This window comes from Cyprinus carpio, chromosome B16 (genome assembly GCF_018340385.1).
Source record: "Cyprinus carpio isolate SPL01 chromosome B16, ASM1834038v1, whole genome shotgun sequence".
In the NCBI taxonomy this organism is placed as follows: domain Eukaryota; kingdom Metazoa; phylum Chordata; class Actinopteri; order Cypriniformes; family Cyprinidae; genus Cyprinus; species Cyprinus carpio.
Genome location: NC_056612.1, coordinates 6,614,578 through 6,638,179, shown reverse-complemented (window position 1 = coordinate 6,638,179; position 23,602 = coordinate 6,614,578). Strand labels below are relative to the sequence as shown.

Below are 23,602 nucleotides of genomic sequence, written 5' to 3'. Positions count from 1 at the left end.
GTTTTCACAAACTCTTCAACTGTTTCTGTGCTTTTTATTTTAAACCAGTCTTGCATGAACTACATACTTTAGTGTTCAATACACTTTGATATACGGCTCTAATGTAATTTAGCTCCAATTTTCCAGACATGTTGTTTTTCAGGAAATCAAATGTAGTTAAATGATTGATGTTTTTCAGTGTAATATTTGTTTTTCAGCCATTAGCTGAAAATTAATTGTTCAAAAGTGAGATACCTACCTTTATGCTTTCTATGAGCATTTCTTCCACAATTAACAGGCCAAGCAGCATCTGAGGAGCTGATCAGAAACACACTATCTGCAGTGGAGGCCATTTCCCAACATCTTGCTCTTCTCAGCATCTATCACTGCACTGTGAGTATATGTTATTCTTTGATGTTCTGATTTTAATTTTGTCTCTCCCAATTATTTATAAATGATTTATGCATTTAAGCTTTCCAACAGCATTTAGCTACTCATAATGTAAAAACTGCACATAATGTAATAAATATTACATTATTATTGTAATAAAATGTTCATAATGTAATCATTTTTCAATTGTAATAAATTTTTACTTAATGTAATAGGTTATTGCATGGAACATGTATTACATTATGAACACACTGTGGCAACTTATAACATAATCACATTTCATAAGGTAATACCAGCACATAATTTAAAACAATTATTATTATGTTTACAATATCATAATTGTATTTCAGTATAATAAATTTGAGCACAAAACATAATCATAGTTTTATTAAAAGAAACTTGGCTTATTAGGCTACATTGTGAACTTTAATTTTTTTATAAAAAGCTTACTAATTTTGTGATTATTACATGCTTAATTTTTTTAATATAGGCCTGGTTTCACAGACAGGGCTTAAGCCAGGATTAGGCCATAGTTCAATTAGGACATTTAAGTAATTTTTATAAACGTGACTTAAAAAAAAAAACATTGCTGGTGTGCATTTTGAGACAAAATAAAGGCACTGATATATTTTAAGATCAGTCAGTGCAAGTTTCTTTTTTTTGTTGAAACATCTGAGTTTTGGCATTAGGCTTAAGCCTTGTCTGTGAAACAGGGGGGTTTTCATTTATTTTGTATTTTTTTATTATTTTTTTTTTTAATTTTTTTTTATTTTTAGTTTATTTATAATTGTGGCGATATGATTGAACAGTTTTATCTTCCTGAGGTAAGTGTCATGTAACTGACACATTCTTCACAGGCTGTTATACTGATGATTTCCCTGGTTAAAACCGCTTGTAGGCACATAAATGATGCTTGATTGTAAGTTGTACTTTATTTTTCAACATATCCTCTGATGTACATTCATGTTATAACTTGTATTAAAGTGAAGAATTGTTCATTTAACTTGTGCTCTGTGCTGCCATTGCCTGAGGCAAATAATGCGATTTATCCCAGACTACATTAGACTTTTTTTTTTTTTCAAATTTGTTCATTAAAATTCCTTCAATTCAAGGACATTGAATTTAGTAGGTGTGCAACTGAATTGTTCCCAGCAATAATTTTGATCAATTAAAATATATTTATATGTAACCACTGTCATTGTCATCATACCACGGTCGTTACCTAAGATGCTACAGTCCACATGAAATCAAAATTGACAATATTTATTTTGTTAGTGCACATTGCTAGGCTTAAGGTCAACAATTAATCTGTGCAAGTTAATCCTCTGAAAAAAAATAGTTTGTGTTGGTAATCTTTAATCAAAATCTGATCATTTGCTTCTGCTCTGGAATGGCATGCCTTCTCTGAAGACGTCAGTTTGACGGCTTGGGCAGAATATGCTTAACCATGCACCTCCAACCATTAGTCTGCTGCGGCTGAGAGATGAGAGGAGGTGCAAAAAATAAAATCCCGTCCTCTACTCAATATTCCGTTTCAGTTAGCAACTTCCAGTTCACGCAGACTTTAAAGTAAATTTGTCAGCAAACTGCGCTCTTTCAAGGATGCCCATTTAATGCATGGCCAAAGAAAGAACATAATCTAAGTGTTTAAATAATCCAAAGTAGGATTGCCAACTGTTGGCCAACACATTGCCAATGTGTATATATTATACACATAGGCTAAATAACAGCAAAAATATTTTAACTGTCCCTTATACTGGGCTGCTTATACTTAATTATAAGTATAATTATGACAATATCTTTGGTCAGTTTATAATGTAATAATTTTTCCATAATGTAATAAATTGTTATTACACTATGAGCTCAAGATTTTATTACATTTTGAGAAAATTATTACATTATGAACATTTTATTACAATAATAGTGTAATACTTATAAAATGATGTGCAGTTATTACATTATGAATTGCTACGGCTACATTTTGTTGAAGTGTGCTATGGGAGAATTGCACTGATTTCAAACCCTGTTTGTCTCCCAAGAAAAGTGTGTGCAAGGTGTCGATAAAAATGTTCCGGCTAAGTTAGTCTCTAAACTCTCTATTTGACCCCATGCAGACGGTAAAACTTCCCCTCCATAAGGACAGGCTCACAAACACAATATATCAAGCTGTGTTTCAGAGCAGCAACACATTCACATCTAACCTGAGATCTCACATCCTCACGCCTCACAGAACTACACCTGAGATCACGGCTCCCCTCTGCCCAGCACTATTATTCTCACAAACCTCTTGGCAACAGGAAATCACTCAGGAGTGAAGGGAGTGTGTATGTGTGTATATCTCTCTGCGTGTGAGGCTTTTGTAATGAGTATTGACATGCGTTCTGTAGGACTGATGCATCAGGAAGCGTTGAGAGGACACAGACTCTAATACTCTATAATAGAAGAAGGCACCTTAATTACAGTTCACCAGGAGTCGTTAAATCCCATTATTCACTCTAGAACACACACACACACACACTCACACTCACACACTCACTCCATATAGCATGTGAATGATTATAGTTTATTGAAACTGATATTCTTGGGGGTTATAGACACAAAGGTTGTTCATAAAGGGGGTAATGCCATAGAAGAACTGTTTTGGATACCCCAAAGAACCTTTCAGTAAACTGTTCTTAAAGGAGACATAAGATGCCCATTTTCCACAAGCTGGTGTAATTCTTTCGGGTCTTCAGCGAGGTATTAGTATAAAATAACACCCTCTTTACCTTGCCAAAAACAGCTCTGTTCACAGCGACCCATTTCGGTGCATGTCCCTTTAAATTCTAATGAGCTCTGCTCACCCCGCCCCTCTCTTCCATTCTTGCTTTAAAGTCACCTTTCTTATTTATGCAGTTATTACTGCTCAAAAATTATTTAAAATACATTTGTAAATGACTTATTACTCAATAACAAACATCTTTAAAACCTTCTACAAAGGTAACCTTAATGTAGTGTTACCATGTTATTGTTACAGAAAATGTACACTGTTTGAAATAAGACAGTCACCATAATGCATTGTTCATTATAAACTTGTGGTTATGAGTTATACTGAGAAGGTTCCAAGTAGAAATGACGACAACAATGTTCTCTGAGACTGTTAACTTTAACCACATTCATTGTGGAACTTGATAACTAGCACATAATTTGGAAAATGCCACGGACAGTTGGTACCGAATCAAGAACTTTTTAGCAAAACCTGCTTTGTACTGAGCCTCATTTACAAAGCAGTCTGGTGTAAAGTGATACGCACAAACACAACTGCATTTATCGAGGCACATTCCCTTCAAAAACAAAAGTAATCCACGAGCCTTCAGTGGCTCAGATGTCGGGAGTAAATGATGACTGCTATGTTCATTATTACATCCAACAACAGAACTCCTCAATCGCTTCGAAACAATGGCAGACTGTTTACTGCTCACTCAGGGCAGGTGTGTGCTAAAACGGCAGTGTCCATCAACAGTCGTAGGAGGGGCCTTGGCAAAGTTACATTCTTTTGTGTCGAATCTATGGTTGACTTTCTGTGTTTGTCTCATTGTGATTTTTTGGGATAAAATAAGTGTATGGATGTGGTTTGGTGGATTTTTATGATTGTTTAAGTGGTTGTTTAAGTTCAAACACTGTGTAAAAGTGAATTTTGCATCCAATGTCCCCTTTAAAAGAACAAATTTGTTTCTAATAGCATGAAAAACATTTATTTAATTATATTTATATTTTAAATAAATTCTGCCTGTTGAACTTTTATAAATCAAATAATCCTAAAATGAATAAGATTTAACAATATTATTTATATTATAATGAACGATTTTACTACAGTTACTTATTTTGCTTATTTTTAATCAAATAAATGCAGCTGTGGTGGGCATAAGAGACTTCTTTTAAAAACATTTTAAAAATCTTATTGAACAATTTTTCCTTCTTACAGAAGAATTTAGAAAAATAATTTACATTTAAAAAAGCAGTTTGTACAAACAGCAACTTGAATATGTTTTTTTTGAATTTTTTTTTGTTGATTTTTGGGGAATTTTGGTTGTTAAAACTTGAATTTTTTGACATTGTGGGGACCGGCTTGTTTATCTGAAAGAGTAACAATGCAAGTAGGTTTTCTGTAAGGGGTAGGTTTAGATTTAGGGTTGGGTTAAGGGATAGAAAGGATTGTTTGGTCAGTATAAAAGTAATAGAAGTCTATGGAAAGTCCCCGCAATTCACAGAAACAAACGTGTGTGTGTGTGTGTTTGGGTGGGGCATACATGTCTGGGAAATGCTACTATCTTACACAATGAAAAAAAGCCTCATTAAAACAATGACATTTTTGAAAATAAAACCTTGTTGTAAAATATCACTGCTTATTAATAACTTATCATTGCTTATTATTTTTTTTAAAGGGTCTGGAAAATCAAAGTTGTGGTCAAAATCAAAGATTTGTTTGACATTTTTGAATGTAACTTTTTGAATGTAAAGGTCTTTTCAAAAATATATGAAATCAACATGAATAAACAAAAAGTGCATTTCTAAGAACTCAGCGCATGTATGATTTTTAAAAAGTATTTCTTTACTTTTTTCAAGGACACTTTTATTCATCATTGACCCATATAATGGCTGTCTGGGTAGACAGCTCACAAAGTTTGATTCTAAGTGTTCAAACATACTTCAACTAAGCTACAGAGAAAGAATTACCATTATACTGACATTCACGACAAACGTCTCATAAGGTATGGGCAAGAGATCAAAGATGTGCCGCAGGTTTTGCATAGCAGCTGTACAATACTTCCAGCTCAGTGAAAAAACGTGGTGTCTTACAATAGAGACAGAAGAAGAGAAAAAATCATAGATAACCTTTACAATATGTTTCTTTGGTGTTCTTTTCACTTAGAGTCAGAGAGAGTGAAATCCTTTGTTTGAGAGATGCCCACAGCCATCCACATTAAGACACCTGTGCGCAACATTTGCTGCCGTGTGGCTGATTGTAGTTGGTAATAATCGTAAAACCTGATTCTAATTTTCAAAAGAGCTGGCGTAAGGCCTTTTGTTGGAACACACTTTCTATGATCAAAGGGCAGAGCTGACATCACATTTCCATGCAAATTGGAGCTGTTCAGAGCACTCTCTCAGTCTTCTGCTTCCAGCTGTTTCACTTTCACTCACGCCGTGTGTGTGGTCTGGTGAGACTAAGCACGTATAGGTGAGATTTCTCACTTGTAGAGTAAAGCAGACTTCTCTCTTTGTTTCCCCAAGGTTGTGGATTTGATTGTACCACCGCTGGCATCTCTGGCCTTCAGTAAGAATGGTGAGAACACACTTCAGCTGCAAATAAGCAAAGACAATTATACACTGCCAGTCAAGGTTTGACACATTATTCATTCTTTTTTATTATTACTATTGTCTGCATTTTTGAATATGCGTTTGAATATGAAATGTGTTTTTATCTCAGGTTGTTTAATTTTAGTGTAGGCGGTATGTTAATTTCAAATGCCAAATTTTAGTGTCATTCACCAGACATTTCATTTCTGAACTGCTGTAATGCATATAACAACCAGCTTAAAAAAAAAAATAAAAAATAAAAATCTAAAATCTGGTTTAAAAAAAAATACTAACCTCCAGGACATAAGAGTGCACAAAGTTGAGGAAAACAAAACAAAAAGTTTGCAATTATGGAGTGACCACAAACATTGGGTCTTTTCTTTTCTTTTCTTTTCTTTTCTTTTCTTTTCTTTTCTTTTCTTTTCTTTTCTTTTCTTTTCTTTTCTTTTCTTTTCTTTTCTTTTCTTTTGCAGTTGCCTATATATATTTCAAGCATTAAAGAGTAAACTGTTAGAACAAAAGGTTTTTAAGATCATGAGAAACATAAACACCTTTTATCTTTAAATAAGAGCTGTGAATATGTTGATTTACATTTATATTTGTGCATTTATGTGTGTATTTAAAAATATATATGCACAGATGTATTCTATACACACATAGATGTGTGTAGTGTGTGAAAAAGTGTTGGCCCCCTTCCTGATTTCTTATTTTTTTGCATGTTTGTCACACTTTAATGTTTCAGATCATCAAACAAATTTAAATATTAGTCAAAGATAACACAAGTCAACACAACATGCAGTTTTTAAATGAAGGTTTCTAAAGTTTAACTTTTTGGAAGGTGTGTGTCCCATTACGTCTGACGTAAAAGTAACACCGCATTTCAGAAAAAGAACATCATACCAACAGTAAAATATGGTTGTGGTAGTGTGATGGTCTAGGGCTGTTTTGCTGCTTCAGGACCTGGAAGACTTGCTGTGATAAATGGAACCATGAGTTCTGCTGTTTACCAAAAAATCCTGAAGGAGAATGTCCGGCCATCTGTTCGTGACATCAAGCTGAAGCGATCTTGGGTTCTGCAGCAGGACAATGATCCAAAACACACCAGCAAGTCCACCTCTGAATGGCTGAAGAAAAACAAAATGAAGACTAGTCAAAGTCCTGAGCTGAATCCTATTGAGATGCTGTGGCATGACCTTAAAAAGGCGGTTCATGCTCAAAAACCCTCCAATGTGGCTGAATTACAACAATTCTGCATAGATGAGTGGACCAAAATTCCTTCACAGCGCTGTAACAGACTCAGTGCAAGTTATTGCAAATGCTTGATTGCAGTTGTTGCTGCTAACGGTGGTCCAACCAGTTATTAGGTTTAGGGGGCAAACACTTTTTCACACAGAGCCATGTAGTTCCCTTAATAATAAAAACCTTAATTTAAAAACTGCATGTTGTGTTTACTTGTGTTATCTTTTACTAATATTTACATTTGTTTGATGATCTGAAACATTAAAGTGTGACAAACAAGCAAAAAAATAAGAACTCAGGAAGGGGGCCAACACTTTTTCACACCACTGTGTGTGTGTATGTATGTGTGTGTGTATATATATATATATTTTTTTTTTGTGCATCTATGTATAATAAAAACCTTGTTTGTATGTATGCATGTATGTATATATCTATTCTTTTTTGTGTGTGTGAGTGGAATGGCGTATTGTGAGTTTGCGTGTGCTGTCAGAGATCACGCTGTTGCTGCTGAGCCAAGACGAGGTGGAGGAGAGCGAGAGAGACGGAGGGAGAGAACGAGAGGCAGAGTGGGAAGGTGAAGGCATCTCCTCCAACACTCGCTTGCTGATGCTCATCTCTGAGGCCCTGCTGCCACAGTAAGACTTACCACTCACTTACCTATATTCTGCTCTCTCAGTTTACTCCTCCATCCTCTCTATTTATTAAAACTAAGATTGTGTCCTAACCAGGCATGAGGTGATGCAAATCTTTCTGCAACAACAATTTGTCTGTGCACACTGAATGCACACAATATCTGTCAATCAGGAGATATTTCATGCTTAATGTACAGCATGGTTTTGAACCAGTGATATTTACTGAGTGTGACACAAATAGAAACCAAGTCATTGACAAAATGTCTTGTCACTCATTGCGAGTCACGGTTACAAGTAGTTCGGATAAAAATTCAGATGAAGAACTAGAAAGAGAAGGATTCTGTAGCTTGTTGATACATGTTCATGGACAATCTTCATATAGCAGGGACATCTTTAATTATGATATACCAGTAATAGAAATTATTACAGTTTTATAAAGTCATTGAAATTTCTAGAGTGAACAGATTTAGCTAGCTTTCTAATTTCATCCAGGTTGATTAAATTGGAACACAATTCAAAATTCAAATGGCACAAGCATGTGTTAGAATACTATTTTAGGTTAGAAAACAACCATAATTTACTTACTTTTCTAAAGTGAATTCTATTCTGGATAATGCTAATAATAATTTTGTTCGAATGAAAAATGATTCAGAATAATGATGCACAAATCCAAAATCGGCATTAATCAGTTTTTACTCATTTCACTTTTAAAAATAGTAGCCAATCATAATTGAGATAATATTCAAATATAAGTCTTAAAGGTGTAGTGTTTCTATTAGGGGTGTAAGAAAATATAGATGAATCTTATGAATCAATACAGTATAGCAATGTTTTGTTTGGCGATTCTGTATTGATTCTCAAAAACAGAATATCGATATTAAAAAACAAATAAAAAATCATTCACGGTTTCGGCGATTACAAACGGAAATACAAACTGAAAAACCTTTGAAATCCAAGCGGAACGATTCGACATCTGTATTTATTTTATTGTTTTACAGTTGATTTGTTTTCTTTTGGAATCCGGTAAGCACTTTATTTTTCATTGATATTAAGCAGATGTAATTATTTTGTTCAGATCAAAATGTTATGACATTGTATGTTACAACTGTAAACTTAAACTGTGAACCTTTAAAGTAGGGTCTAAAAATATATAAGGTCTTTTTATAAAATACTAGGGATGGCCCGATACCATTTTTTTCCAAACCGATACGAGTACGAGTATTTACATTTGTGTACTTGCCGATACCGAGTACCGATACCGATATTTCTACCCGCGAAAGTAATTACAGGCTACCAGAAAAGAAGACAGAAGACTATTTTAGAACACAGGTTAGAAGACTGTTTTTATTTTCTCTGCTTGTTTTAACAAGTCTAAAATAAATAATGAGTAAAATAATAAATGTAGGCAATTTCAAATAAAAAATAAATTATATATATTTCTGTGTAAACAAAAAGCCTCAATACTGGCACTGTCTTCACAACTGACAAAATATAAATAAAACGTATTGTACAGTCAACACCGTCAACTCAACAATATATCAATGAAATGTTTGACAACGTCTCCAGCTTTTCAATTTAACTCAATTTCAATGTAACTGTTGTGTAGTCTCAATGAAACACTTACATATTTCAATTAAACAAAACATCAATGTAACTATTGCAAGTCTCAATTAAAACTACTGCATATTTCAATTAAACAACAATTAAACTATGTGGCGCAGTGACTGCTCTCTTGTTTCAATTAAACAAACATTTCAGTCAGCAATGTGATCTGAACTAGCTTAGGTACTTTTTGGGAGAATGAGAGGAATGTTCTTTTTGATGAACAAATCATCTCTGCATGATCAGCTGTGATTCTGTTTCTGTCGTCATTCACAATATGTGACACTGAGCTGAACAGCCTTTCACTGTCAACACTACTGCATGGTGCTGAGAGGTATCTGGATGCCATTTTGGCCAGAGTAGGGAACCAGCACTTTGTTAGCTCTGCCCAGTATTGTAGTGGTTTGTCTTTCTCGAGGAATTGTGGTCTCCCCTAGGTATGTCTCTAATTGTGCAGTAGAACCTACTTGAGCTCTGTTTAGAGAGACTGGTGCTTGCTCATCTGCTATTTCATCAAATATACTGTCCAGGCTGCTGCTTTGCCTGGTCCCTGCGTGGTTTTTTCTGGCAGGAGGTTCGTGCAGGTCATGATTCTCCTCTTCTCTAGACGACCTCAACAGCTCACGCATCAGCATCTCCCCTTGGCATTTGCAGCAGTGTTGGTGTTAGATAAAAAAAAAGATTTTTATACCTATAACAGAGGGAGAAAAAAAAAAATGGGCATCTGACAATAGGTATTTATTAAAATAACATAGCCTCATCAAATAATTTATTAATGAAAATGAAATACTAAAATGTACTTTTCAGCAAGACATTGGCAACTTTTAACTCGCTATCTAGCACACACACGCACACAGATACACACACAGACACACACGCACACAGACAGACAGACAGACACACAGACAGACAGACACACACACACACAGAAACAAACACGCACACGCACACACACACACACACACACACACACCTACCTGGGGTCGAGTAGAGTAGCGAAGCTGTAGAGGGGTTGTTCTTCCACATCAGAAAATCGCCTCCTGACAGCTGCAGCTAAAGTCCCTTTCATAGTTTTGATGCCATGGTCATCGTCGGTCTCTCTAGACAGAAATCGCTGCAATACAGTGACAGCAGGAATCACATCTGCTGCCATAGCTTCAGAAGAGCTAACTTTTCGTGTTAACTCCTGAAACGGACCCAGAACAGTTACAACCCTTCTCCAGCAGTGCCCACTGGTGAGCCGTGAGATTATCAGGGAGTTCATGTTCGGACACAAAAACTCCTAGTGCCCGTTTCTCAATTTCTGCTCAAATCAGGGACTGGATCATGTAAAAATGTACTGTTCCAGCGGGTCTGTACGTCCTGCGTAGTGTAGTCGTTTTGCAGGCTGACCGATCTCTAAACTGAATATCTTCGAGGCAGGAGTAGGCTAGAGGAGAATGTTTAAAATGGCCAACGATTTTGCGTCCGATAGCCAATGCATCAGCAACACTTCTCTGTGACAAAAGTCCTTCGTGGACCACCAGCTGGAGAGTGTGAGCAGCACAAGGTAGGCTGGGGAGTCCAGCATCATTCATGCCCTTAATCATATTTTTTAGCGTTGTCTCGTAGCACAACGTGGACAGAGGTTTTCGGAATGCACCAGGTCTGAAGCATCCCATCGAACGCGTCTGCTATGGCTTTACTGGTGTGCGAACCCCGAAACGGCTTTGCTTGTAAGGTGGCTTGGCGAAGAGTAAAGTTGTCATCAATCCACTGTACAGTTAAACTGAGCAGAGACATTGGGCAGACACTGCTTGACCAAATATCTGTTGTAAAACTGACGGTCGAAATGTCACGCAACAGGCCACTGACGTGCTTTTTCACATCATGAAACACTTTCGGTAGCATAGCGGTTGTAATGTGATGGCGACTCGGAATTTCGTATCGCGGCTCCAGTATGCCAAGAAGATGTCGAAATCCTTTATTTTCAACAGCCGACAATGGCTGGTCATCAAGTGCAATAAAGTATGCAATTCCCTCTGTTATTTTTAGTGCCCGTGGATTATCTCTGGACATCTTCTCGCGCTTCTGTAAAACCTGTGTTAATGTTGGCTGCTGAGTTGCTTGTTTAGCTTGACTAAACTGTGTGTATTCAGCACTATGATGCGTCTTCAGATGTTTAATTAGATTGCTGGTGTTAAACGATGTACTTTTTTTTTCCTCCTCTCGACACCTTAGCTGAACATAAACTTACAGTCTGCCTTGCCTGCTGTCATCATCCCTTATCTTGAAATGAGCCCAAAACCGCCGACATTTTTACGTTCATATGGCGTTCACCTAGACAAAGCGGCGGCCATTCGTTTCACAAAACGCACGTGGTATTGGTGCGTGGTATCGGCTCATTTTTATGAGTACGAGTACGAGTATATGAGGACAGTATCGACCCGATACCCGATGCCAGTATCGGTATCGGGCCATCCCTATAAAATACATTTTATACCTAGGCCTATTATACATTTAACTAAAGGATCCTGCAAGCACGTTTTCCCCCTTGACTCGTACTGCACTAAAAGTGGTTCAATAACGCTGAATGTTACAGGGTCTGATAAATAATGTATGGTAACAGTAGGGTAAGGGGTGTAACATTTCGTCACACGCTTGAGGTATTCAGCGAATCACAACGCACTGGATAGCTAGCCAATCAGCGTGCACCTCGCTTTTCAGAATGATGAGCCTTGTAAAAATCGACGCATTTCAGAAACGCTGAGCACAGAGAAGGAACAATAATGTACATTATGTGGAAAATAATGTGTTTTTTTTTTACCTTAAACTGCATAAACACATTGCATTGCACCAAATACACAACATAATGTTCTTTTTAGCAACATCATATGACCCCTTTAAATAATTTATCACTGTATTTTACTGGCTATGCGGTTAATATTTCAAATGATCAACTAAAATATACTGTAGTTGTTAAATTGCCAAAACACAAATTAATTAAAAATATTTAACCTTTATAATACACAATGACGGTTTATTTTGGTTAAGTGAGTTTTCACTGCACAGCAACAACAAAAAATGACACAAATATCAACACCATTTTTATAAAAAACCCTGTTGAGTTCGTTCCTGAAATCCTAAAGGAACTGATTCAGTTCCTACAGAATGCATCCACAACGTATAAAAATTACAATGGTTGATAACCTTTTTAATGGCTGTTGTTATGAATTTACTTGTATCCTACTGTTTTGCATAGCTTTTGTTTAATGCGAATTTTCTCTGCAGGTATGAGACTCTGCTTCTGGAGCCAGATCCTGTACCGGTGTATGCTCTCAAACTGCTGGTGTCCCTCACTGAGCACAGCTCACCCATCAGCAGGTAACCAATAACACTCTCCACGTACACAGCTGTTCCTACATACTGTGGTGGATTTTTGCCAATTTATGCCCTTTTTTTGTTGTTATTAAGTGAAACACATTTCCTTAATTCAAAAAATTGCACAGGTACACCAAATCCCTCTCTTTTTGTGTAACCCTTACACATCTCATTCTGTAAATGGGTGATGCGATATAGAATGATAGCCACCATGCTGTCACTCATATAGTACACTTTTGCTCTCTCTTGCTCTCTCTTTCCAGTAAGCAATGGCACGATCTGGTTTACTTTGAATCCCATACTCTAACCACAACACAACAGCTTGTCCTTTAAGAATACTAACTAATAATGTATTCTTACAGAAAAGTAAACGAAGAATTTTTGTTGGAAAAATGGACAAAAAAACTTCAAATCTTACCAGCGATACAAGGCAGAAGACTGCCTTGAGGCATTTCTTTCTTCATGTGTTTCTGAACTCAACCTTATTAGTTTATTGATCCTGAAATTGTTAAAGTAGGTCATGCCGAGCAGTAATGAACTTCAGAGATGCCGCACATAGTTTCTCACTACATCCACAGACTATGCTTTATGGTACTCTCTCTCTCTCTCTCTCTGATATATAAATATAAATAAGGTAAATAAATATATGAGATCATTTGTGAACATGATTTCAAGGCTTTAAATGTGTCTCTCTTGTGGGTCTTAGCTTTGTTTGGAATAGTAGCTTACATATATAATGGCTGATACATACACAATCCTCCTCTGATTTTCTCAAATTTTCGTCTCTTTTGTCTTTCATTTCCTGCCCTGTTCTTACCACTTCTCTCTGTGTGTTGTAATGAGTGTCTGGGTGCACAGGTGAGGGAGTGTGTGTGTTTCTTATCTCATCCTCATCCCCCCACTGTTTCTCTAATGGCTCCTACTGGCCTCCTGTACATTGTCTTTCTTGGTGCTGATAGAGCTGCAGCCACATGGTTGAACTATTCAAATTGATGTCACCAATCGGAAAACGTTTGTCAGTCGCCGAGGCAACCCCCTCCTGCAAAGAGCTATTTCCACTCACAATAGTGAAATTAAATTGCATTTGCCAGTGCTTGATAAAGTCCTAAAAACCGCAGACCTTCTCTTGATGGGTTCCAGGCGAAATGAGATTGCAAATGAGGGACATTAGCAGGTTCCATGTGAGCATTGGTGTTCTTTTATTATCGGTTGTGATAGTAGTTCAAACTTTCCAATTATCGAGAACCTTTGGCCACTCTTGGCTTTGTGCAGACGAAAGCAAATATATGTGCTGTTAAGAGAGTGGTGCTGAACGGCTTCTCTAAAGTGTTAATTTTATCAGTATTAAGAATTTAAGTCTAGAGTACATTGGCTATTGTTCAGGCAGGTGATAATGAACTAGTTTCTTACCAGTATGTTTAGTTAAAACTCTTAATGGGCTCTGTCTCAGCTGAAGGAGGAAATTTGTCTAACTGATGGTCTGATTGACTAAAATTAAATTAACTATTTAGTCTTTACAATGAGTGAGGGAGCATGTGATTGGCTGCTAAAGATTGATCAGACCATTGAAACGACACAGAATTAGCTTGCACTATTCTTTATTTTATCGACAATGAAGAGCAGACAGGAAACAATAGGGAAAATTTGGAGGAAGGGATTTAGGGAATGACTCAAGCCAGACTACGTTCATTATGATTCCCACCTCATGTTGGAGCCTGTGCATTACTTGCCAGGCCTCACCTCAGACCTGTTCAAAAAGTTTAATGTGAAATTGATGTGCAGGCATTCCACAGTCACTGAAGCCTGGAAATAACAGAAAATGTTCAAACTGTACTTTCCAGGGCTGGAAAAATCATGGAAATAAATGAGATCTTCAAAAAGTCATATAAATTTATACAGTGAATGTACATTTTTCTACATAAAGTGCTAGCTTTACCCAAAAATTACTTATTTTGTGAAACACTGAACATATTTTGAAGAATGTTGGTAGCAAACAGTTTTTGTTCCCTTTGACTTCCATTTTTTTTCTCCATAATTATTATTATTTATTTTTTTTCAGAATTGAGGTATAAACCCACAAGTGGGAGTTATAAAGTCAGAATAACGAGATATAAACTCACAGTTTTTAGGAATGAAGTCTGAATTGCGAGATATAAGGATATTTTGCCTTTTTCTTTTCAGAATTGCATGACAAACTCGCAATTGCGATTTATGAGGTCAGAATAGCGGGAGTTATAAAGTCTGAATTGTGAGATATAAACATACAATTTTGACTTTTTTCTCGCAAATGCAAGTTTACATCTTGCAATTCTGACTGTTTTTTTTTTTCAGAATTGTGAGATATATAGATTCTATTTTGATTTTATCTAAACTCACAATTGTGAGTTTTAAAGTCTGATTCTTAGGGAAGGAAAAACAGATATGTTCTCAGAATTGCTAGTTTATATCTCCCAATTCTGACTTAACTCACAATTGTGTGTTCTGACTTTATTTCTTAGAAATGTGAATTTATATCACGCAATACTGACTTTATATCTCGTAACTGTGAGTTTATATCATGCTATTCTGAAAAAAAAAAAAGTCAGAACTGCGAGTTTTTATCTCAATTCTGAGAAGAAAAAAAGCCAGAATTGCGAAATGTAAAGTTGCATTTTCCTTTTTATTTATTTATTTATTTATTTATTTAGTGGCAGAAATGGACTTCCATAATTCCTTTTAACATGAGATTGCAAATAAAGGACATCAGCAAGAGTGTCTTTAGTTATGACTATCATTTGTGATAATAGTTCAAAGTTTTCAAATTATTTACCCAAGACTGGAAAAGATGTGGAAAAGAATTTAAGTCATAAAAAATTGCTATAGTGAATATATATTTTTTCTACGTATTCCCCTATCACGTTTACTGTTTCTAAGCAAATTTCACAGGCAAAATCCAGAAATATCAGTAAGGATCCACGTGATCTAAAATTTTGTGTAAGGACCAATCTGATTTTGTGTCGGTTTTCACACAATTTCTGTCTGTTGTCCAACAGAATGCTTTATTTGAAAGCACTTGAAGTCCTTAAAAAAAAGTGAATCTTCATTTTACAATAATGTTTATTTTACAATGTAATTACATTGTACAGAAGTATTCTGATGTACTTACTATCTAATCCTTTGTGAAGTCAACATAATGTGACAGATTCTAAGGTTTCTTTAAAGTTAATATTAATTAAATGCAGGTCAAATGGTTGCAGTCTTTTGTTTTTATTATCACTATTATTATTTTTGACCTAGCATTATGTCCTTTGCTAGTGTAGATGAGGTGGTGTCTTTCTGCACTGGTGGAGGTGTCTTTGCTGCTTCTGCTGTGAAGGGTGACACCCTCTTCTAGCGGGATATTGGACAGGACATGCGGTGTGTGGGAGCTGTCTGTGTCCATGGTGCTCAGGCATGTGGAAGTGTCACAATTTGTTTGTATGTGTGACTGGCTATTATTCTTTCAGCACTGTTTATGTGGGTGGCTCAGGACTGAAAGCATGTGTGGGCATAGCAGTTGCTTGAGCTACAAACACTGGCCCCTGACAACATTGTACATCCACTGAACGGACGAGACAGAGATGGACAGATGGATGGCTGCTGTGTCTAGAATCTATGTAATGGATCTATTTGTTAGTACACCAGAACAACAGAAATCTCAAGAGATGGACCAGGGAGAAATTGCACCCTACGAGTGTTCTGATAGTGTCTCGGCCCCAGAGTTATGATGGCACCAGTAAATGTCATGGCTGTTGCTTGTCGTTCTGAAAGAGTGAGGGGGGAATGAGGACTGCATAGCAGCAGTTCTCCTTACTGACTGATTGGAGATCAGATGCAAAGGTTGCCTGCAAGAGTAAAGATTATGTGCATAGGTTCTCTTATTAGATGCTTTAGTGTCTTTGGTTGACATTTACCTGTGTAAATGCCAATCTTGCCACTTCCCGTTTCCGTGAAAATGCTGCTTAGAAGCGTTAAAATCACTCTTAGTTGTCAACGAAAAGTTTAGGCGTTCATTGTTTTGTGAGTTAAGACCCACATGCCTCGTTTTTTTGAGACAAGATGTAGGATTGAGATTTGAGATGCCTGTAATGGCCGGACCAAACCTTATCTCTGCTGATAGGATGTTGATTTTTGTGACAAATTTGTCAACATCACCAATTACATCAGCTTCATTTTTAGTATGGATGAAATCTGTCCTGAGTTGACAGACCAGGCTGACTGGTTAACTCTCTGCAGACCAGATTACTGTAAGGACGAAACATCCCCATGTCACATTTCACCCCCAAATCTAAAGAAAAAAAAATAAGATTTTGCAGAAATGATTGAAGCTTGTTTTTAGAACCATTCACCTTTTTTTTTTTTTTTTTATCTCGATGTTGACATGGCAGTTAGGCACATAATGTGTAATGTACCCAGACAGGTTTTTTTTTTTTTTTCCATGTAATTTCCATTTTGTCCCAAAGAGATTTAATGCATTCATAATTTTTTATTTTTTTTTCTATTTTCTGTAAATGTCTATTATGTATAGACGTTGATTTATCCTTATATTGTTTTTATCTCAGACTTTAAATCTTATTTTATACAAATGCCTCATGGAAATATGAATTATCCATTGAGTAAATCTATGGTAAACTAAACAATGGTGAAAAATAGTTTATTAATATTAACTAAATGTAATTAACTAACTATTTTGACATTTTTATGTAAAAATAATTGCTAGAGTACCCTGCCCCTCAGCTGTGACATAATTTCCTACAACATTCTGTTAGTGTACTTTTTTACTGTGGAGGCAAAAGTATAAAGGTGTAAAGCATGCCTGAGATTGTCAGGATCCCAGTCTATGTTTCCCTGTCTTTGGTTTTGTGGACTCTTATTTTAAAATGTTCTTGTTCCCCATTGTTTCTGTGTTCCCTTGTTCCTTTGTAATTGTAATAGTAATTGATTAGCTCCTCCCTCCTCGTTAGCTCATTACCCTGTCAGTATATAACTCAGTCTCACACCACCATTCACTGCCGTGTATTGTTAAGCCCATGTTGTCTTGTTTCCTGCCTTGTCTTGCCTTCGTGTTTTGTTCTTGGATTGTTTACTTGGTTTTTGATTCCTGCTTTCGGATTTTTGGATTTCCCCTTTTTATTACCCTGTCTGGATATTGTTCGCTCATCGAGGACCCACGCTTGCCCTAGGATTATTCTTGTGTCTTGCCCTCTATATACCTGTTTGCAATTGTTTAACCCATGCCTGTTATGACCACATCTCTGACCAATAAAAGTTTGCACATGGATCCGCACGTCTCATCGGCTCAAACGTTACAGAGATGAATTATGAGACATTAATATAAATCAAGGCAAATATCTAATCAAATTTACCTCCTTTTTTTTTCAAGTGATGTAAAAAGGTGTCAATATTATTTATTTGATTTAATGCATAAAATGCTAACTATGAAATTAACCTTAGCAAGAGTTTTCATTTTTACGTTTTACTAGAAAAATGTTGATCATGTTATATTGTTGATTAGAAAGAATGCCATTTTTATCACCGTCACTACTCAGAATGCTATCCAACCCAATATATCATTTGAAATGCAGTGGAAATAGAATTTTCTTAGTTTTTAAAAAAATAATAATAAAAGACAAAACTGAAGTGAACTGATTTTTTTTTTTTTGTGGCATTTAAATTTTGGGGTGAAAAATGATTCCGGCATGTCCTTGACAGACTGCATGACAGTGACTCATAGTCTGACACACAGTCCATTACTATGTGGACCACAACCACTTTATCCAAGTGGTGAAAAACTGTGCCTCTGGACACCTGCTACTTTGCCTGAGGACTGTGTAAGTGGGCCAATAACCTGCTTGGTCTGAAAGCTGTGTAAGTGAAAATCTCTGTATTTTCTCACCCGCCCAGTTGACCTCATTTACCTCTGCAAATGCCTGTCATTTAGAAAGATGGATAAGTGATCCTAGTCACAGGGCTGCTTGCCTCTTAAAGACCTAATGGAGCACATACCGGACACGAATAAGCCTTCAGTGAGAAAAGGCCACCGTCTTTCTCCCTCTCTCTGTTGTGTCATGATAAAATGGTCCTATTCATTATGCCTGCTTACTCCGTTGTACCCAGAGAGTGTGTGTTTTGTATTGGCTCTTGTGTTTTGTTGGTAATTGTTGGGGTAATGATGTTTGTTAGGAAGGAGAGCGCAGACAGATGAGAGATCGTTGACTGTTCTGAATAAACAGACTGCAGAAAGGTGCACACTTGAGTGTACTGATTGCTCGACGTGCGTCACTGTTCTGTCAGTGGACTCCGTGTACCTTGAGGGGCTGTATATTTCATGATGTTATTGTCAATTAATGTTGTTTGCTGCATGTAATCTATTCCTGGTATGTTGAATAGTTTCTTTGGTACATAGTCACTGTCTCTGAGCCGAGGCTTAATGGTTTATGATAAACGTTCAGCTCTGTTGCGTATATGAAATATGCAAGTTCTAGTTCAGCTTTTCTATATTTACCACATTCTGTATCAGTAATAATACCAAAAATGTTTTAGAATATTTTAAAGAGGACATAAAATGGCTTGACGAATTTAGTTTTTACAGGAAGTTGAGAGAAAATATACCAAACCTTTAGTTAACTTAGATAATAAGCAATAACTTTGAGTTTATGCCATAACCACAAACATATTTTCTTGTATTTCTTGTTGTTTTTTTGTTTTTGTTTTTTACTGTATTTTTGATTGAATAAACGCAAAGGTAATTTCATTAGTTCTTTGACTATCAAAAGATCATTGCTGTTCCTGTTTCTGGTTGTGTTGATTTATTTGTGCCCAGTTCCTTCAAAATACACAATTATTTTGGCACAGTAAACCCTGTTTTAACCTAAAAAAAAAAAAAATCCCTAAATCCCAGGTTTTGAGCTGTGCTGACTTTCAGGCACAAAGAGGATAATTCTTTCTCTACCTGTGGCTTTGGGTTCATATAACTGAGATTTACTCATATAGACTTCTGCATTCACCTTATCTCAGGTTCTGGGCAGTTCTCACTCTTTCTCACTCAAAGAAACCAAATCCTCCATAGAGGACACACTCAGGGGAGAATGGCCAAATAACTCTATAGCGCAATGTCATATATCACTGTATTGACTGGGAAGGGCACAGTAAGTATTCCAAATGTAACCCTTTAGCTAATTCATTTTATCAGTCTGTCCTTTTCTCAGATTACTGTGGCATTCTTCTCTACACACCTTTTTCATACGGTAATTGGCTGTGGATCAAAGACCTTAATCAATAAGAGAGCATGACGAGTCATTTTCAATAAAGGCCTCGATTATTCCTCTGAGCCAGGCTGTCTGGAGCATTTTCTGTCTGTGAAAACACCTTGTGAGTTGCCTACCTTGACAAAATGTTGGGCATTTCAGACATTACAAACAGACCAGGACTGTCTACCAAGATGGTTTTGAATATTCCATTTAAACGATGTGAGCCTGAATAGCCAGCATAGTCAGCTGTTTTGGACATCATAATTACATACAAACCTAGTGAGTTGTCTACCATGTCAGCAGTTTCAGGCATCCTATAGACACATATGTACATTCTATTTAAATGATTTAAACTTTAGTGAACTGCCTACCTAGTCAGCATTTTGTAGCTGTAAGCATATTTGAATATTTGATTTACTAAACTAAATAAGTTTTAGTAACCACACACTTTCAAACAATTGATTCAAATGAGTTGCCTACCTAGACAGCATTTTTGTCCATTATAGAACCGTTCAAACGTTTATTCCTTACAATTTGAACTTGAACTGCCTACATAGCATTTTTTAGATGTGTTCAAGTATTCAGACCTAGTAAACTGTCTACTGTGTGTCTTTTTAGATACAGTAGACACATTAAAAAAATCAATTCAAATGTTCTGAACCTAGTGAGCTGCCTATCTATAAAGTTACTTTGGGCAGTCATAGTCACATTTGAATGTTTGTTTCAAAAAGTGAACTGCCTTCATAAACAGCATTTTTGGGCATCAAATGTTTAATTATTAAAATCAAATGATTTGAACTGTCCCTCTTGACAGTATAATTTAATTCAGATTCAAAAAACTGTAAATGGTTGAACGTCACATAATATGTAATTATAAAATGTTGTCAAATGTATAGTTTTGCATGTAAAAACTAGTAACTGCAATGTCTAGGTAATAATAAACATTGTCACTATCGCTAATAAAAGCCCAATAAGTTTGTTCTATTTTACAATATCAGTTTTGTCGCGGCTAAAATGAGCCTGTATGCATTAGCTATAGCCTTACACTAGCATAAGTGAAGTGAAGTGACATACAGCCAGATATGGTGACCCATACTCAGAGTTCTTGCTTTAACCCATCCAAAGTGCACACACACAGCAGTGAACACACACACCATGAACACACACCCGTAGCAGTGGCCAGCCATTTATACTGCGGCGCCCGGGGAGCAGTTGGGGGTTCAGTGCCTTGCTCAAGGGCACCTCAGTCATGGTATTGCTGGCCCGAGACTCGAACCCACAACCTTAGGGTTAGGAGTCAAACTCTCTAACCACTAGGCCACGACTAGCCATTACTGTTTTTATTATTATTATTATGGCTATTTTATCATAACATTGAAGTAGGCTATTGTTGATAACAGCCAGGCTATAGTCTTCCAGCCTAACATAGCCTATCTGGAATCGTGGCTGATTGAATGACAGCAGTTGTTGTATTGGAGGTGTCCACCTGGCTTTTTTTTTACGAAAATTAATTTTAGCTTAGCAATAGAATATAAAAACAACTAGAACAAAAGTTGCTAGGCAACATTGACATGCATCTTCAACCACGGGAAAGCAGGAATTATACACCGTCTGTAATGCAAACGGTGAATTTGATCACTTTGGCCATTCAAGAAAGAAATACTCTTTTTTGTTTTGTAATTTTAATGAAATAACAATGTTATAATAAAATATACACACATTTAGGAAAAGTCAGGGTATTATAGTTATATGGGTTTTATTTCAACAAAGTTATTACATTTTAAATTTTAAAAACGGTCAAAATGACTGCCTTGGTAGTTCTAGTGTTAATGAAATGTGTAAAACATACAGGCATCAATACGACATCCCATAATACCTAAAACAGTATCACTGTATGGTTGCGGTGAATTTCTGGCAACACAGCTTTTTGGGCATCATAAGCATGTTTAAACATTTGAGCCAGATGGAGCCTCCCTCTTGATAGCATATTTGAGCATTATAATCTAATAATCTTGTTCTGTGATTCCCAAAAATGCTTTTTAGGAAGGCAGCTCACTAGGTTTGCATACACAGGTCCTCTATTTCTCATTCTTAATACATTGTTGTGTGTTTTCCATCTGACTTTCTCCCTCCATCATTCTTTCACTCTTTCATCCTTTCAGCGGCACGCTTTCTCTTTCTTTTTCACTCGTCACTGGATTAGTCAAAGGTCATTTTCCCAGCTGACTGATCTTGGCACGATGGAGCGTTCACACCTCAGCGGTTCTGTACAGTGCCAAAACCCAAATGCATGCACAAGTGTCACACTAATGAAGATGGAACGTGGGCCTAGTGCCATGAAGTAAATGTGTGTGTCACAAGCTAAATGTGTGTATTTGTGTGTGTGTTTCCCCCAACAGGCTTGTTAGAGAGAGCAGTCTCCTGCCTGCTATCTTTCAGGTCATAGAGAGCCTTCTGGTTTCCTCACTCTCTGTTTGCTTGATTCATTTATTGCCTTGGGTTTTCTGCTCTGACTTCGGTAAGCAATGGAATTACCAGAAAATGATGAGCTTTATGGAAATCAGAAAACACTATATTCAAGAAATTGGCCGTGTTGCAGAAATGTGTCAAAGTATTTAAAAGGGAGTAGATTGGTAGAATTTTATCAGTTCTAGACGGACCTTCACTATTTTGGACATTTAAAGGCATAATTCACTCAAAAATTTACTTCTGTCATTATTTACTGACTCCCATTTCCCATTCTAAACCCTTATGCTGTATATGTATGTATGTATTCATTCATTCATTCATTCATTCATTCATAAATTCAATCATTCATTAATTAGTTTGTTTGTTCAGCATCTACACATAGTTCTTTTTCTTATTATCACAGTTCATAGTAAATTTCTTGTGGCTTGTGTGCTGCAGTCTTCTGAAGCCTAAAAGATAGCTTTTTATGAGAAATAGAAAACCATTATATCATTATTTGCTTGAAAATCTTCACTGCATCCCCTTCACAGAAACCAGAAATGGCATTTTGATGTGTCATTTTAGAATCTGAGCACTAATGAAATTAGAGCTTCAATGGAAGGGGCAGTTTTTAGAAAGTAATGGCTTTATTTCCATCTGTCACAAAATGGATGAATAGGAGTTTCTATTAAAAATTTAACAAATTAACCAATTATTAATGTATTCATTCCAGAAAGAAAATGTTAATCACTTTTCAAATTGACTAATAAATAGACATTTCTGAAACAGTTTAATTGATGTTTAAAAATTGTAATTATATGTAACAGTAAAATATGTAATAAATAAATCACTTTCCAAACTCATGTATAAAACTGCCAATCAAAAGTTTGGGGTCATTAAAGGGATAGTTCACCCAAAAATGAAAATTCTAAAGTCAATAATTACTTTGTCGTTCCAAACCCGTAAGACCTTCGTTCATCTTTGGAACAAAAATTAAGATATTTTTGATGAATTCTTAGAGCTCTCTGATCCGCCATAGACAGCAAGGATCCTAACACAATCAAGGCTCAGAAATGTAGCAAGGAGATCGTTAAAATAATCCATGTGACATCAGTGGTTCAACTGTAATTTTGCGACGCTATAAGAATTTTGTGTGCAAAGAAAACAAAAATAACGACTTATGTGTATATTCAACAGTTTGTCTCTTCCACATCACCTTATAGCGCCATTTTGGAGAGTATCACATATGTAAACAACGTATGCAATGTATGTATGCAGATGTAAACAACGTATCTGCGTACATACATCCCACGTTGTTTACGTATGTGATACTCTCCAAAATGG

The 23,602-nt window shown here is 36.3% G+C and overlaps 1 pseudogene; it reads left to right on the top strand.

The window, feature by feature from the left end:
* The window catches only part of LOC109075091, a 228,828-nt pseudogene that overhangs the window by 106,847 nt on the left and 98,379 nt on the right, over positions 1-23,602 (top strand).